This window comes from Schistocerca cancellata, chromosome 7, assembly GCF_023864275.1.
Source record: "Schistocerca cancellata isolate TAMUIC-IGC-003103 chromosome 7, iqSchCanc2.1, whole genome shotgun sequence".
NCBI classification, from domain to species: Eukaryota; Metazoa; Arthropoda; class Insecta; order Orthoptera; family Acrididae; genus Schistocerca; species Schistocerca cancellata.
In genome coordinates, this window is record NC_064632.1 from 319,441,766 (window position 1) to 319,455,177 (window position 13,412).

General features: G+C 47.6%; 1 protein-coding gene and 1 pseudogene across 1 annotated transcript in view; both read right to left on the minus strand.

The window, feature by feature from the left end:
* LOC126092253 (E3 ubiquitin-protein ligase TRIM9) overlaps nt 1-13,412 on the minus strand; it is a 279,511-nt gene that overhangs the window by 79,164 nt on the left and 186,935 nt on the right. The gene's annotated exons all lie outside the window — the stretch shown is intronic.
* LOC126093441 (5S ribosomal RNA) lies at nt 1,833-1,950 on the minus strand (annotated as a pseudogene).

The window sequence follows — 13,412 nt, forward strand, 5'->3', positions numbered from 1 at the left end:
GTGGTGATGTTTGACGGCTGATCACATTGTGGAATAATTTTTTCTCGAACAAAAGAGTTAATTCTAACAATTACCTTGTTCTGCGTTACCACAACTGGCTGACCGCCAGGACACAGTCGCTTTCCAACAAGGTGCACCGCCATATTGGGCTACGATTGTGCGAGATGTTCTAGATCAGATGTTTCCAGAACGGTGGATTGGTAGGGGTTGTCGAATTTCCTGGTCTCCTAGGTCGTCTTGACATTACACTGATGGACTTCTATCTAGGGGGGGGGGGGGGGGGGGACGTAAAGGATGTAGTGTACCAAACGCCCGCCAACCACATTAGTGATTTAAAGTACGGAACCGTTGTTGCCAGTACCGCATTTGATAGGGATATTTTGCGCCGAATGTGGATAGAGCATGAATAAAGACTGCATATTATGCATGTCACCAAACGCATATATGTTGTAACTGATAAATGGTATAAAAACTTTGTGAGATACTACGTTACATAAGCTAAACATGGTATGAGTAGCTAAAAATGGCTCTGAGCACTATGGGACTTAACATCTGTGGTCATCAGTCCCCTAAAACTTAGAACGTGGTCATCAGTCCCCTAGAACTTAGAACTACTTAAACCTAACTAAACTAAACTAAAGACATCACACACATCCATGCCCGAGGCAGGATTCGAACCTGCGACCGCAGCGGTCACGCGGTTCCAGACTGAAGCGCCTAGAACCGCACGGCCACACCGGCCGGCGGTATGAGTAGCTTAATAAGTTTGTATGCTTTAAGGGGGGGTGGGGGTAGGACGTCAAACGGGCCGACTTGGAGCAGGAGAGGCACCACACGACATTTTAATTTCCACTGTCTATACTTTTACAAATAAATTCATAAAACTTTGTCAACACGACCAGGAAGGATTCAGGATTCAAACTCATAGCAATGTAAGTTCAAAAGTATAACAAAATAATTTTTTTTACGTGTGAAATTTCATCATTTTTATTGGCTGTATTTGTTGCTATAGGTACACTTTTCTTCACAAGTAAGAGAGATTCTTAGATGAATTTTGCACAGCATACAAACCATACTTACAGTTGTATGAAACTCTATAATTTATTTAATCAATGAAAAAATGAATGAGCTGTTACATTTTAAACTTCATGTTTAGAAAAAAACTCAAATTTTATGGTTAATTATCTCAATTTTTAGCACAGTTTTTAATAGACTTGAAAAATTCTAGAGTTTCATACACCTGTAAGTATGGTTTGTATGCTGTGCAAAATTCATCGAAGAATCTCCCTTACTTATGAAGAAAAGTGTACCTATAGGAACGAATGCAGCCAATAGTAAGTGAAAAAATGATGACATTTCACATGTAAAAAAAAATATATTTTGTTATATTTTTGAACTTCCACTGCTATGAGCGTGAATCCTGAACGCTTCCTGGTCATGCTGAGTAAGTTTTATGAATTGATTTGTAAAAGTATAGACAGTGGAAATTAAAATGTCCTGTGGTGCCTCTCCTGCTCCAGGTCGGCCATTTTGACGTCCTACCCCCCTTAACATACTAGAGTGGGGCCGCAACTTTTGAGGAACATTGGTAAGTGTCTCCTATTTAATACTATTCTCATATTCTGATGAATTCTCCTTCCGAACAGGCCCAACGGTACCGACCGGCTGCCATTTCATCCTCTCAGCCCAGGGGCGTCATTGGATGCGGATACGGAGGGTCACGTGGTCAGCACACCGCTCTCCCGGCCTTTGTCAGTTTCCTAGACCGGAGCCGCTACTTCTCAGTCAAGTAGCTCCTCAGTTTACCTCACAAGGGCTGCGTGCACCACGCTTGCCAACAGCGCTCGGCAGATCGGACGGTTACCCATCCAAGTGCTAGCCCAGACCGACAGCGCTTAACTTCGGTGATCTGACGGAAACCGGTGTTACAACTGCGGCAAGGCCGTTGGCCTGTTCTGACGAATACTGACAGAAAATTCAATTAATGACATTACGGAATACTTCAAATTCGTAGATCCTAGTACATATAAACCACAACCCGGATAAGCAAGAACTTGCTGTTACATGCAAACATGGCGCGTTGCCAGTGTTACTTCACGCTAAAGTAGTTGCAACAGCAGCGGCAGTGGCAAAGACAGCAGTGGCAAATCTCGACAAGGAATCGCTGCTGCGACAGTACCGCCACTACACCTGCAGAGTGTATGCCGGGGGTTTAAACGAAACAGCTGGGAAAGGGAGTGCTCCAGAAGGTATAGCTGTGGCGGGTCTCCAGCGAGTCATTTCCGCAGCAGGGAAACAGCACCTGCGCCCTCACACAGCGAGACAAGGCTCTGGCTCTCCGGCGCCCACTAGACGCGGTACAGCACGACTCCACCTCCTCTCGCTGCCTTTCCTCCGCTCCTTCGCCGCTCCGTCGCCTCGGCCCAACCTCTCGCCGGAGCAACTTAATCTGGGCTGGCTGGCTGGCATTAACGATCCCGCTCGCTGAGCCTGCGGGACCGCTCCGTCCCAAAAGAAAGGCGACGAATTAACCTTTTACTCCCCATTTACGTTTAGACAACGGTGTTATCTCGCCTCGAGTACAACAACGGGCAGCGGTTATTGTCCGCCCGGACGGGTGGAATAACAAACAATGAGAGGCTGTTACTTAAAGCGGCCGGCGGCGATAGACGTAACTAATACATTGTGAGCGTCGGTACGGCTCAGCTCTGACCCTCCGTGCTCGTAACAACTGGCAGGTGTTGGTCCCGCATGACCCCAGCTGTCTCTCATTACAATGCACTTCTTGCAGGCCTGGAGACTGTACACGTAGCAATCATCTTCCTCCTCCAAGTCTATCTTACTCTAGCTATATACAGCTACTTGCTGACGACGGCGGGTAAGAATACTGTACATGTAACTTCTATATAAATAAAAATATAGGTGTTCATTTGTACAAAAACCCTAAATTTCTGGAAGTTCTTCACCGACTGCTTTGAAATTTTGGACCAACGCTGCAATCGAATACATGCGTGTTTTTATACACCTACTAGGGCGCCATATGGTATATAAATACACTACTGGCCATTAAAATTGCTACACCAAGAAGAAATGCAGATGATAAACGGGTATTCACTGGACAAATATATTATACTGGAACTGACATGTGATTACATTTTCACGCGATTTGATTGCACAGATCCTGACAAATCAGTACCCAGAACAACCAGCTCTGGCCGTCATAACGGACTTGATACTCCTGGGCATTGAGTCAAATTGAGCTTGGATGGCGTGTACAGGTACAGCTGCCCATGCAGCTTCAACACGATACCACAGTTCATCAAGAGTAGTGACTGGCGTACTGTGACGAGCCAGTTGCTCGGCCACCATTGACCACACGTTTTCAATTGGTGAGAGATCTGGAGAATGTGCTGGCCATGGCAGCAGTTGAACATTTTCTGTATCGAGAAAGGCCCGCACAGGACCTGCAACATGCGGTCGTGCATTATCCTGCTGAAATGTAGGGTTTCGAAGGGATCGAATGAAGGATAGTGCCACGGGCCGTAACACATGTGAAATGTAACGTCCACTATATAAAGTGCCGTCAATGGGAAAAAGAGGTGACCGAGACGTGTAACCACTAGCACCCCATACCATCACGCCGGGTGATACGCCAGAATGGCGATAATGAATACACGCTTCCAATGTGCGTTCACCGCGATGTCGCCAAACACGGATGCGACCATCATGATGCTTTAAACAGAACCTGGATTCTTCCAAAAAAATACGTTTTGCAATTCGTGCACTCAGGTTTGTCGCTGAGTACACCATCGCGTTCCTGTCTGTAACCGCAGCCATGGTCACCGAGCTGATAGTCCATGCTGCTGCAAACGTCGTTGAACTGTTCGTGCAGATGGTGGTTGTCTTGCAAACGTCCCCACCTGTGCCTCAGGGATCGAGACGTGGCTGTACGATCGGTTACAGTCATGCGGATAAGATGCGTGTCACCTCGACTGCTAATGTTACGAGGCTGTTGGAATGCTGCACGGCGTTCCGTATTACCATCGTGAACCCAACAATCCCATATTCTGCTAACAGTCACTGCATCTCCACCAACGCGAACAGCAATGTCGCGATACGATAAACCGCAATCGCGATAGGCTACAATCCGACATTTATTAAAGTCGGAAACGTGATGGTACGCATTTCTCCTCCTTACACGAGGCATCACAACAACGTTTCACCAGGCAACGCCTGTAAACTGCTGTTTGTGTATGAAAAATCGGTTGGAAACTTTCCTCATGTCAGCACGTTGTAGATGTCGCCACCGGCGCCAACCTCGTGTGAATGCTCTGAAAAGCTAATCATTTGCATATTACAGCATCTTCATCCTGTCGGTTAAATTTCGCGTCTGTAGCACGTCATCTTAGTGGTGTAGCAATTACAATGGCCAGAAGTGTATATACACTAATCATCGAGAACATTACTACCAGCTACGTAACAGCCGGTATGGCTTTGGCACGGATAACAACGGCGACGCGACTTGGCGTGGAAGCAGTGACGCCTTGGTAGAGCGCTGGAAGGAGTTGCCACCACACCGTCACATACAAGTCACCCAATTTCCAAAAATTAGGGGGCGACGAGCTCTGGCGCCACATTCAGTCACCCGTTAGTGTGTTTCTCGAACCACTCCATCACCTTCATGTCCTTGTAACATGGCGCATTATCTTCCTGAAAAATGCCGCTTCCGTCGGGAAACAGTACCGTCATGAAGGGCTGTACAATAATCCTTGGCCGTCGGGTGCGTTTTATGAACTCCACTGGACCCATGGATGCCCACGTGAACGTTCCCCAGAACATAATGGAGCTACCGCCACCTTGTGCCACAGTACAGGTGACAAGGAGCTGTTACCCCGGAAGATGACGGATTTAACCCCACCCATCGTCATGGTGAAGAAGGTATCGGGAGTCATCAGGCCATGCAACGTTCTGCCATTGCGCCAACGTCCAGTGCCGACGTGCAAGTGCCCATTTCAGTTATAACTGCAGATGTGGTGTTAACATTGGCTCTTGCACGGGTCGTCGGCTGCAGAGACACATCGTTAGGAGTGTTCGGTGCGTTGTGTGTTCAGACACACTTGTACTCTGCCCAGCATTAAAGTCTGATGTTAGTTCCGCCACAGATCGCTGCCTGTCCTGATTTATCACTCTGTGCAGCCTACACCTGTAATGAGGGGTGGCAGCTCAACCCCACAACCCCTGGAAGCGGTTTTACCTTGGATTCGCCATGTGTTAAACACTCGACAAGTCGTGCTGTTTCCGAAATGTTCGTGCTGAGCCCCGGGCCATCACAATCTAACCTTGGTCAAACCCAGACAGATCGCGCGCCTATCCCATTCTACACACAGACAGCATATCCACTGATACTACATGCTCCGTGAGTGTGTCTGACTGGCGGTCATTCCTCGCAAGGTGACGCTGGGAGACGCAAGGTGACGATGGAGATACGTTGGTAGTAAAAAAAATATCACGCTCGTTTGTTCGATGTATTAAATTTCCGATTTTTCTGTAATTTGGTATAACTTCGCATCTGAGTCTGCGCATGATTTTATACATCTATTGGGGTGCCATATAGTATGTACTTTAGCTGTATGTTTTTTCCCGTAATGACTATTCATGTCCGGAAAGGAGGCAGCCTGTTGCTTATAGTATTAACTGCTTCATCACTTAATTTCCAAGGCCTGTTTCCGTGTTTCCTTTCTTTATTATTAGGGACATTCCCAGCAGTTTGAAGACTATAAACTAAACAATGAAGCTTCCTTTTTGATATTCTGTGCACTAGCAGATATAAATTACGCAAACTATAGCTTCTTTCACGTCACTTCCTGTTTGTTCTCGAACTCTGCTTGTAAGGTATATTGTTAAATCTTGCTCCACATTCACCTTTCCTAGGTCTTGTGCCTGTATTTTAAGTACGTAAATGACATCATGCAAAGAAGCATTCTGCAAATCCACAACATCCATTAAGTTGAATTCTTTTCAAATCAGTTGACTGCTATCTTTAGGCTCGTTGTCAAAACTTTTGTAACGTACAACGGTAGTTTTGTCCCAACTCATGGAACACTGAGTAATCTTCTTGTTTACTTGAGATATGCGCCACTTTCACTACAAGCATCACCCGGTTGCTCACCTTCCACATCAGCATTTTCACAAAAATGCGGGAACTTTGGTCCGTTATATAAAGACCTCTACGTAAATGCTTAATGTGCCAAATAATGCCCAGAATGACAACAATGTTTGAGAACAAATGTTTGTCAGAGCTGCAACCTGTATCACTGCTTGAGCCCTGCTTTAAAGACCAGCACTTCTTGAACTAAGCACTGTTTTCCCTGTTTCATTTGGTCTGGGTTCTTCCTTTCCCTGTACAGCTTCTTTCCAAAGCTCATTTACAGTATCAATGATGTTGTTTTTTTTTACTTACTATGGTAAGAAGTTTTGGGTCTGTTTCATACTTTCATATTCCGGTGAAAACTCAGAAATGGGTCAAGCTGTTTCTTTTCCTGCCCCCTTCAGTTTCTTGTGTCAACTTTATCGCTAAACTCGTTTCTGCTACTCCTCACTACTTTCGTCTTTCTTTGGTTTACTTTCAAAACGTATTGTGTGCTCATCAGACTGTTCATTCAGTTCAACAGGCCCTGCAGCTCTTCCTTATTTTCCCTGAGAATGGCCATCAGTGAATCTTTTCACTGATGTACATTCACTTCTGTGGTAGACGCGCGGAGAAACTGCACCAAGGCCATGAACTCCGTCCGGGGTTTTCTTTGCCCGTACGGACTACTGGCCTTCATATTCGTTCAAATGGCTCTGAGCACTATGGGACTTAACTGCTGAGGTCATCAGTCCCCTAGAACTTAGAACTACCTAAACCTAACTAACCTAAGGACATCACACACATACATGCCCTAGGTAGCATTCGAGCCTGCGACCGTAGCAGCAGCGCGGTTCCGGACTGAAGCGCCTAGAACCGCTCGGCCACAGCGGCCGGCTCTAAACACCCGTGAGCCGCCTATGATGACGTTAATTCCTCTTTTGAAGCGTATTTGCTAATTCAGAAGGAAAACTTCCATTCTACAGGGATAACAAAACGTCAGGGGCACTGGGTCAGATACATGGAGGCCCAATGGGACCGAAGAATAACCCGTGGCTATCAAACTACATTCCTCCTCTCAAAGTTCACCTAAAATTCGTATATCTGTTACAGATAAGACACAGTCATGGGTTCCACATGCACGTTTGCCGTCTGATTCTGTACATTCAGCGTGGAGTCTTAGCAAGTGGTTGACGCTATATCCCAAGTAAATATGAAACGATATTTTACCGAAATCACGCTCTTCCTAGTTATACTGCCATTCTGAAGAAGACATTCCTTTTCCAGCATAAACTAGATAAAACCCATTTGCGACAAAGTAGATGACGCCGGAAATCGTCCAATGAAGAACTATTCTTATTCCAACAGCCTTTCCCCGATCTGCTTGACAGGTACTGACACTGTCGTACGTGTCAGAATGAGCCAGGTCAGAGTCCCGTTTCTGGGCAGCATGCGGGCCGAGATCAGATAGCGTCGCCAGTGAAGGCATGTGGGCGTCTTTCCTTCCCGTCTTCCGGTGTGGCTGCGTCCCCCACGAGCAGATGCCGTGACTGGGCGGATTCCTAGCGGCATAGCACGACGCTCCGGGCTCAATTGAGACGTTATTGTGGCGGGGAATGTAACAGTCTCAAAGAGTCTAATGTGAAAGCAGAGCTGTTACTTACGATGTGTTCAAAAAGTTTCTAACGGAGCGTTACAAAGATTTGTAGATATTGATCATAAAGCGTGAACATCATGATTAACATGAATTTGCACAACCAGTACCCTGTAGCGAATCGTCACCTAATGTAATCGTGCCAATCGTAGGTTTCCCACGGAGAAATTACACGGCCCAGTAACATTAATGTGACCAACGCTTATGTCCGACGTCGCCGTACAATAACCACTTACAGACGGCATGTGACAGCAGTAGTAGTGGAAGGTGTATAAAGCGTGTCGGGGGAGGGAAGAACGCGGAAAAGGAAAACAATGCAGTTCCAGTTGTAATGCGGATAGTGCGCGATTTTTCTAACTCCCAAAAGGGCATCGTCGTTGGCTTTCGGGCCAAGGGTGGAACCATTTCCGAAACGGCTAAATCTGTAAAATACACTCCTGGAAATTGAAATAAGAACACCGTGAATTCATTGTCCCAGGAAGGGGAAACTTTATTGACACATTCCTGGGGTCAGATACATCACATGATCACACTGACAGAACCACAGGCACATAGACACAGGCAACAGAGCATGCACAATGTCGGCACTAGTACAGTGTATATCCACCTTTCGCAGCAATGCAGGCTGCTATTCTCCCATGGAGACGATCGTACAGATGCTGGATGTAGTCCTGTGGAACGGCTTGCCATGCCATTTCCACCTGGCGCCTCAGTTGGACCAGCGTTCGTGCTGGACGTGCAGACCGCGTGAGACGACGCTTCGTCCAGTCCTAAACATGCTCAATGGGGGACAGATCCGGAGATCTTGCTGGCCAGGGTAGTTGACTTACACCTTCTAGAGCACGTTGGGTGGCACGGGATACATGCGGACATGCATTGTCCTGTTGGAACAGCAAGTTCCCTTGCCGGTCTAGGAATGGTAGAACGATGAGTTCGATGACGGTTTGGATGTACCGTGCACTATTCAGTGTCCCCTCGACGATCACCAGTGGTGTACGGCCATTGTAGGAGATCGCTCCCCACGCCATGATGCCGGGTGTTGGCCCTGTGTGCCTCGGTCGTATGCAGTCCTGATTGTGGCGCTCACCTGCACGGCGCCAAACACGCATACGACCATCATTGGCACCAAGGCAGAAGCGACTCTCATCGCTGAAGACGACACGTCTCCATTCGTCCCTCCATTCACGCCTGTCGCGACACCACTGGAGGCGGGCTGCATGATGTTGGGGCGTGAGCGGAAGACGGCCTAACGGTGTGCGGGACCGTAGCCCAGCTTCATGGAGACGGTTGCGAATGGTCCTCGCCGATACCCCAGGAGCAACAGTGTCCCTAATTTGCTGGGAAGTGGCGGTGCGGTCCCCTACGGCACTGCGTAGGATCCTACGGTCTTGGCGTGCATCCGTGCGTCGCTGCGGTCCGGTCCCAGGTCGACGGGCACGTGCACCTTCCGCCGACCACTGGCGACAACATCGATGTACTGTGGAGACCTCACGCCCCACGTGTTGAGCAATTCGGCGGTACGTCCACCCGGCCTCCCGCATGCCCACTATACGCCCTCGCTCAAAGTCCGTCAACTGCACATACGGTTCACGTCCACGCTGTCGCGGCATGCTACCAGTGTTAAAGACTGCGATGGAGCTCCGTATGCCACGGCAAACTGGCTGACACTGACGGCGGCGGTGCACAAATGCTGCGCAGCTAGCGCCATTCGACAGCCAACACCGCGGTTCCTGGTGTGTCCGCTGTGCCGTGCGTGTGATCATTGCTTGTACAGCCCTCTCGCAGTGTCCGGAGCAAGTATGGTGGGTCTGACACACCGGTGTCAATGTGTTCTTTTTTCCATTTCCAGGAGTGTATTTGTGTGCCGCCCTGGTGCAAGTATACAGCGAATGGCGAAAATGGCGTCATCCAGAACCGACACCGACGCAACTGCGGAGCACCAAGGGCTATAGATGACAAGCGGTGAATGACACCTGCTGAGATGTGAACGGGCGAATAAAGGTGCATAACCGCTCGCATGAACCAAGTAGCTACTGACAGTGTGTCCTCAACGACCGTTCAGCGAACATTGCTACATATGGGCCTCTGCATCAGGCGCCTGTTTCATGCATCCATGCTGACTGCTGTTCATCGGTGACGAAGGCTGAAATTCACATCTACATCTACATCTACATACATACTCCGCAATCCACCATACGGTGAGTGGCGGAGGGTACCTCGTACCACAACTAGCATCTTCTCTCCCTGTTCCACTGCCAAACAGAACGAGGGAAAAATGACTGCCTATATGCCTCTGTACGAGCCCTAATCTCTCTCATCTTATCTTTGTGGTCTTTCCGCGAAATATAAGTTGGTGGCAGTAAAATTGTACTGCAGTCAGCCTCAAATGCTGGTTCTCTAAATTTCCTCAGTAGCGATTCACGAAAAGAACGCCTCCTTTCCTCCAGAGACTCCCACCCGAGTTCCTGAAACATTGCCGTAACACTCGCGTGATGATCAAACCTACCAGTAACAAATCTAGCAGCCCGCCTCTGAACTGCTTCTATGTCCTCCCTCAATCCGACCTGATAGGGATCCCAAACGCTCGAGCAGTACTCAAGAATAGGTCGTATTAGTGTTTTACAAGCGGTCTCCTTTTCAGATGAACCACATCTTCCCAAAATTCTACCAATGAACCGAAGACGACTATCCGCCTTCCCCATAACTGCCATTACATGCTTGTCCCACTTCACATCGCTCTGCAATGTTACGCCCAAATATTTACTCGACGTGACTGTGTCAAGCGCTACACTACTAATGGAGTATTCAAACATTACGGGATTCTTTTTCCTATTCATCTGCGTTAATTTACATTTATCTATATTTAGAGGTAGCTGCCATTCTTTACACCAATCACAAATCCTGTCCAATACATCTTGTATCCTCCTACAGTCACTCAACGACTATACCTTCCCGTACACCACAGCATCATCAGCAAACAGCCGCACATTGCTATCCACTCTATCCAAAAGATCGTTTATGTATATAGAAAACAACAGCGGACCTATCACACTTCCCTGGGACACTCCAGATGATACCCTCACCTCCGATGAACATTCACCATCGAGGACAACGTACTGGGTTCTATTACTTACACGCCAACACCGCAACTGGACATTCACTTAGTGGCGACAGGTGACCTTCCCAGATGAAGCGGCAATCGTCGGAAGGGAGGAGGGAGCGTTATGGTCTCGGGAATGATTTCGTGGCATTTCCTTGTTTATCTCGTCATTCCGAAGGAATGCATCTATACTTGGCGACTATGTTCACGCCTTATATGCAGTTTGTTTTTCCCTGGGACGATAGCATATACCAGCAGGACAATACAACTTATCACACAGCTCGCAGTGTACATGTGTGGTTAGAAGAGCACCAGGATGATTTTACTGTTCTCCCCCTTCCAACAAACTCCCCAGACTCAAACAGAGTCGAGAATCTGTGGGGTCACCTCAATCGAGCTCTTCGTGCCAAGGATCCCCAACCGAGAAACCTAGCGCAGCTGGCACTGCACTGGAAGTGGCATGGCTCCATATCCCTGCTGGTATCTTCCGGAAACTCACTGAATCTCTTCTTGCTAATCTTGCAGCAGTCCGCACTGCAAAAGGTGGTTATTCAGGCTTCTGGCAAGTGCTCTCGTTAATGTGACTGGATAGTGTATCTATCAGTCCTAAAGCAGAGAAAAGTGGCATTTCTTCCTTTCTTTAAGAATACATAGAATTCAGAGAATCTGTGGTATACAGAGAGAGTGAAAGATATAAGACTTCTTAAGCATCATCATCATCAACAGCAGCAGCACCACAACCACCATTATGAACTCCAATTCCAGGAACTATGCTGTATGCCATTTTCCTCTTCAGAGGTTATTGTTGAGCCCACCCCATTTTGGTCCTACCAGAGTTTCTTGTTTCTCACACTATATCTCCATAATCGTTTCGTCAATCTTTCTTCTGGCACTCTGCTCACATGCTCTTTCCACGTGTTGCTGCATTCCTCTACTGTGTTGTTTATCCCTTCATCATACAGTTCTTCTCCATTTTTTTTTTCATTCCTAATCGGACATTGGCGTCCGAAACTTTTCGGAGTTCGAAAATCGCGGCTGGTTAGACTCTATAGGCTAAGAGGAGAGAACTGCCCTAGCGGAGAAAACCCGGAAGGCAAATCCTGGAGGCTCAGGGCCAGTGAAGCGGCAGCCCCACTGCTGTGCGGAGCCTCTAACGCGACCAGGGAATCCTCAACCACTGGCAGTCTTCAAAGGAAAACAAACCCGGTGGGGTATCAACGGAAACGACCAAGATATACATTTATGAATGAAATTCTGTGGGCTGTCAGTATTTCGGTTTTTTAGACATTTGTTTCCAATATGTATTAAGCAACGTAAGCTTTGTAGTCAGCGTGTCCAGTATCCACTTGAGGCTCATCCTCAGCATGAATGCTTCACCAGTAACGAAAAGCTGCATGCGAATATTGAATACCCTCACGGTGGAACTTTCGTTTCAAAATACCACCTCGAAAATAATTATCTAAAAGAAGAAAGGCTTATATACTTAAATAGAGAGGGCAAATGTATTTCGGTGAGCGTTATTGGAGTAGAAATTATGCAACTGGGTGCTATCTGTTTCAAAATCGACCAAATATGCCAGATAACTTTTAAACCTGGTGATTCGACAACGCAGTAATTGAAACTTCCTGGCAGATTAAAACTGTGTGCCGGACCGAGACTCGAACTCGAGACCTTTGCCTTTCGCGGGCAAGCGCTCTACCAACTGAGCTACCCAATCACGACTCACGCCCCGTCCTCACAGCTTTACTTCTGCCAGTACCTCGCCTCCTACTTTCCAAACTTTACAGAAGCTCTCCTGCGAACCCTGCAGAACTAGCACTCCTGAAAGAAAGGATATTGCGGAGACATGGCTTAGCCACAGCCTGGGGGTTGTTTCCAGAATGAGATTTTCACTCTGCAGCGGAGTGTGCGCCGATATGAAACTTCCTGGCAGATTAAAACTGTGTGCCGGACCGAGACTCGAACTCGGGATCTTTGCGAAAGGCAAAGGTCCCGAGTTCGAGTCTCGGTCCGGTACACAGTTTTAATCTGCCAGGAAGTTTCATATCAGCGCACACTCCGCTGCAGAGTGAAAAGCTCATTCTGAACGCAGTAGTTGTGTTTACGTTCGTCTATATGTATTCAGTTTTACAGCCGCAGCAAAGTGGAATTAAGTATCCGATGTTCCCCAAATCTGAGGTGACCATCGGTCTCATAGCCTGCGGTGAAAGGATATCAAACTCCTCGGAGGTGCTTTTGTTGGTATTGGGTGAATGACTCCAGTTTCATTCTGTTCGTTAGGTGTCACTGATTGGTAGCAACGGAAGTGTGTACGGTCAGCGCATCACTTCATCAGCCGTTAAAGTTCAATTTTGGAAACTGGAGTCACCACTTCTGCTTCAAATAGCTCGCAGTTATCCTTCAAGAAGTCCTCTGTGTGATAGACACATGTCGTGCTGTGGAGACGCACCACAGTTCACTTAATGACACTGTGCCCACAGCATCATTGTCGTCAGTTACATTGGCCACTGACAACATATACTTGCCGCGCG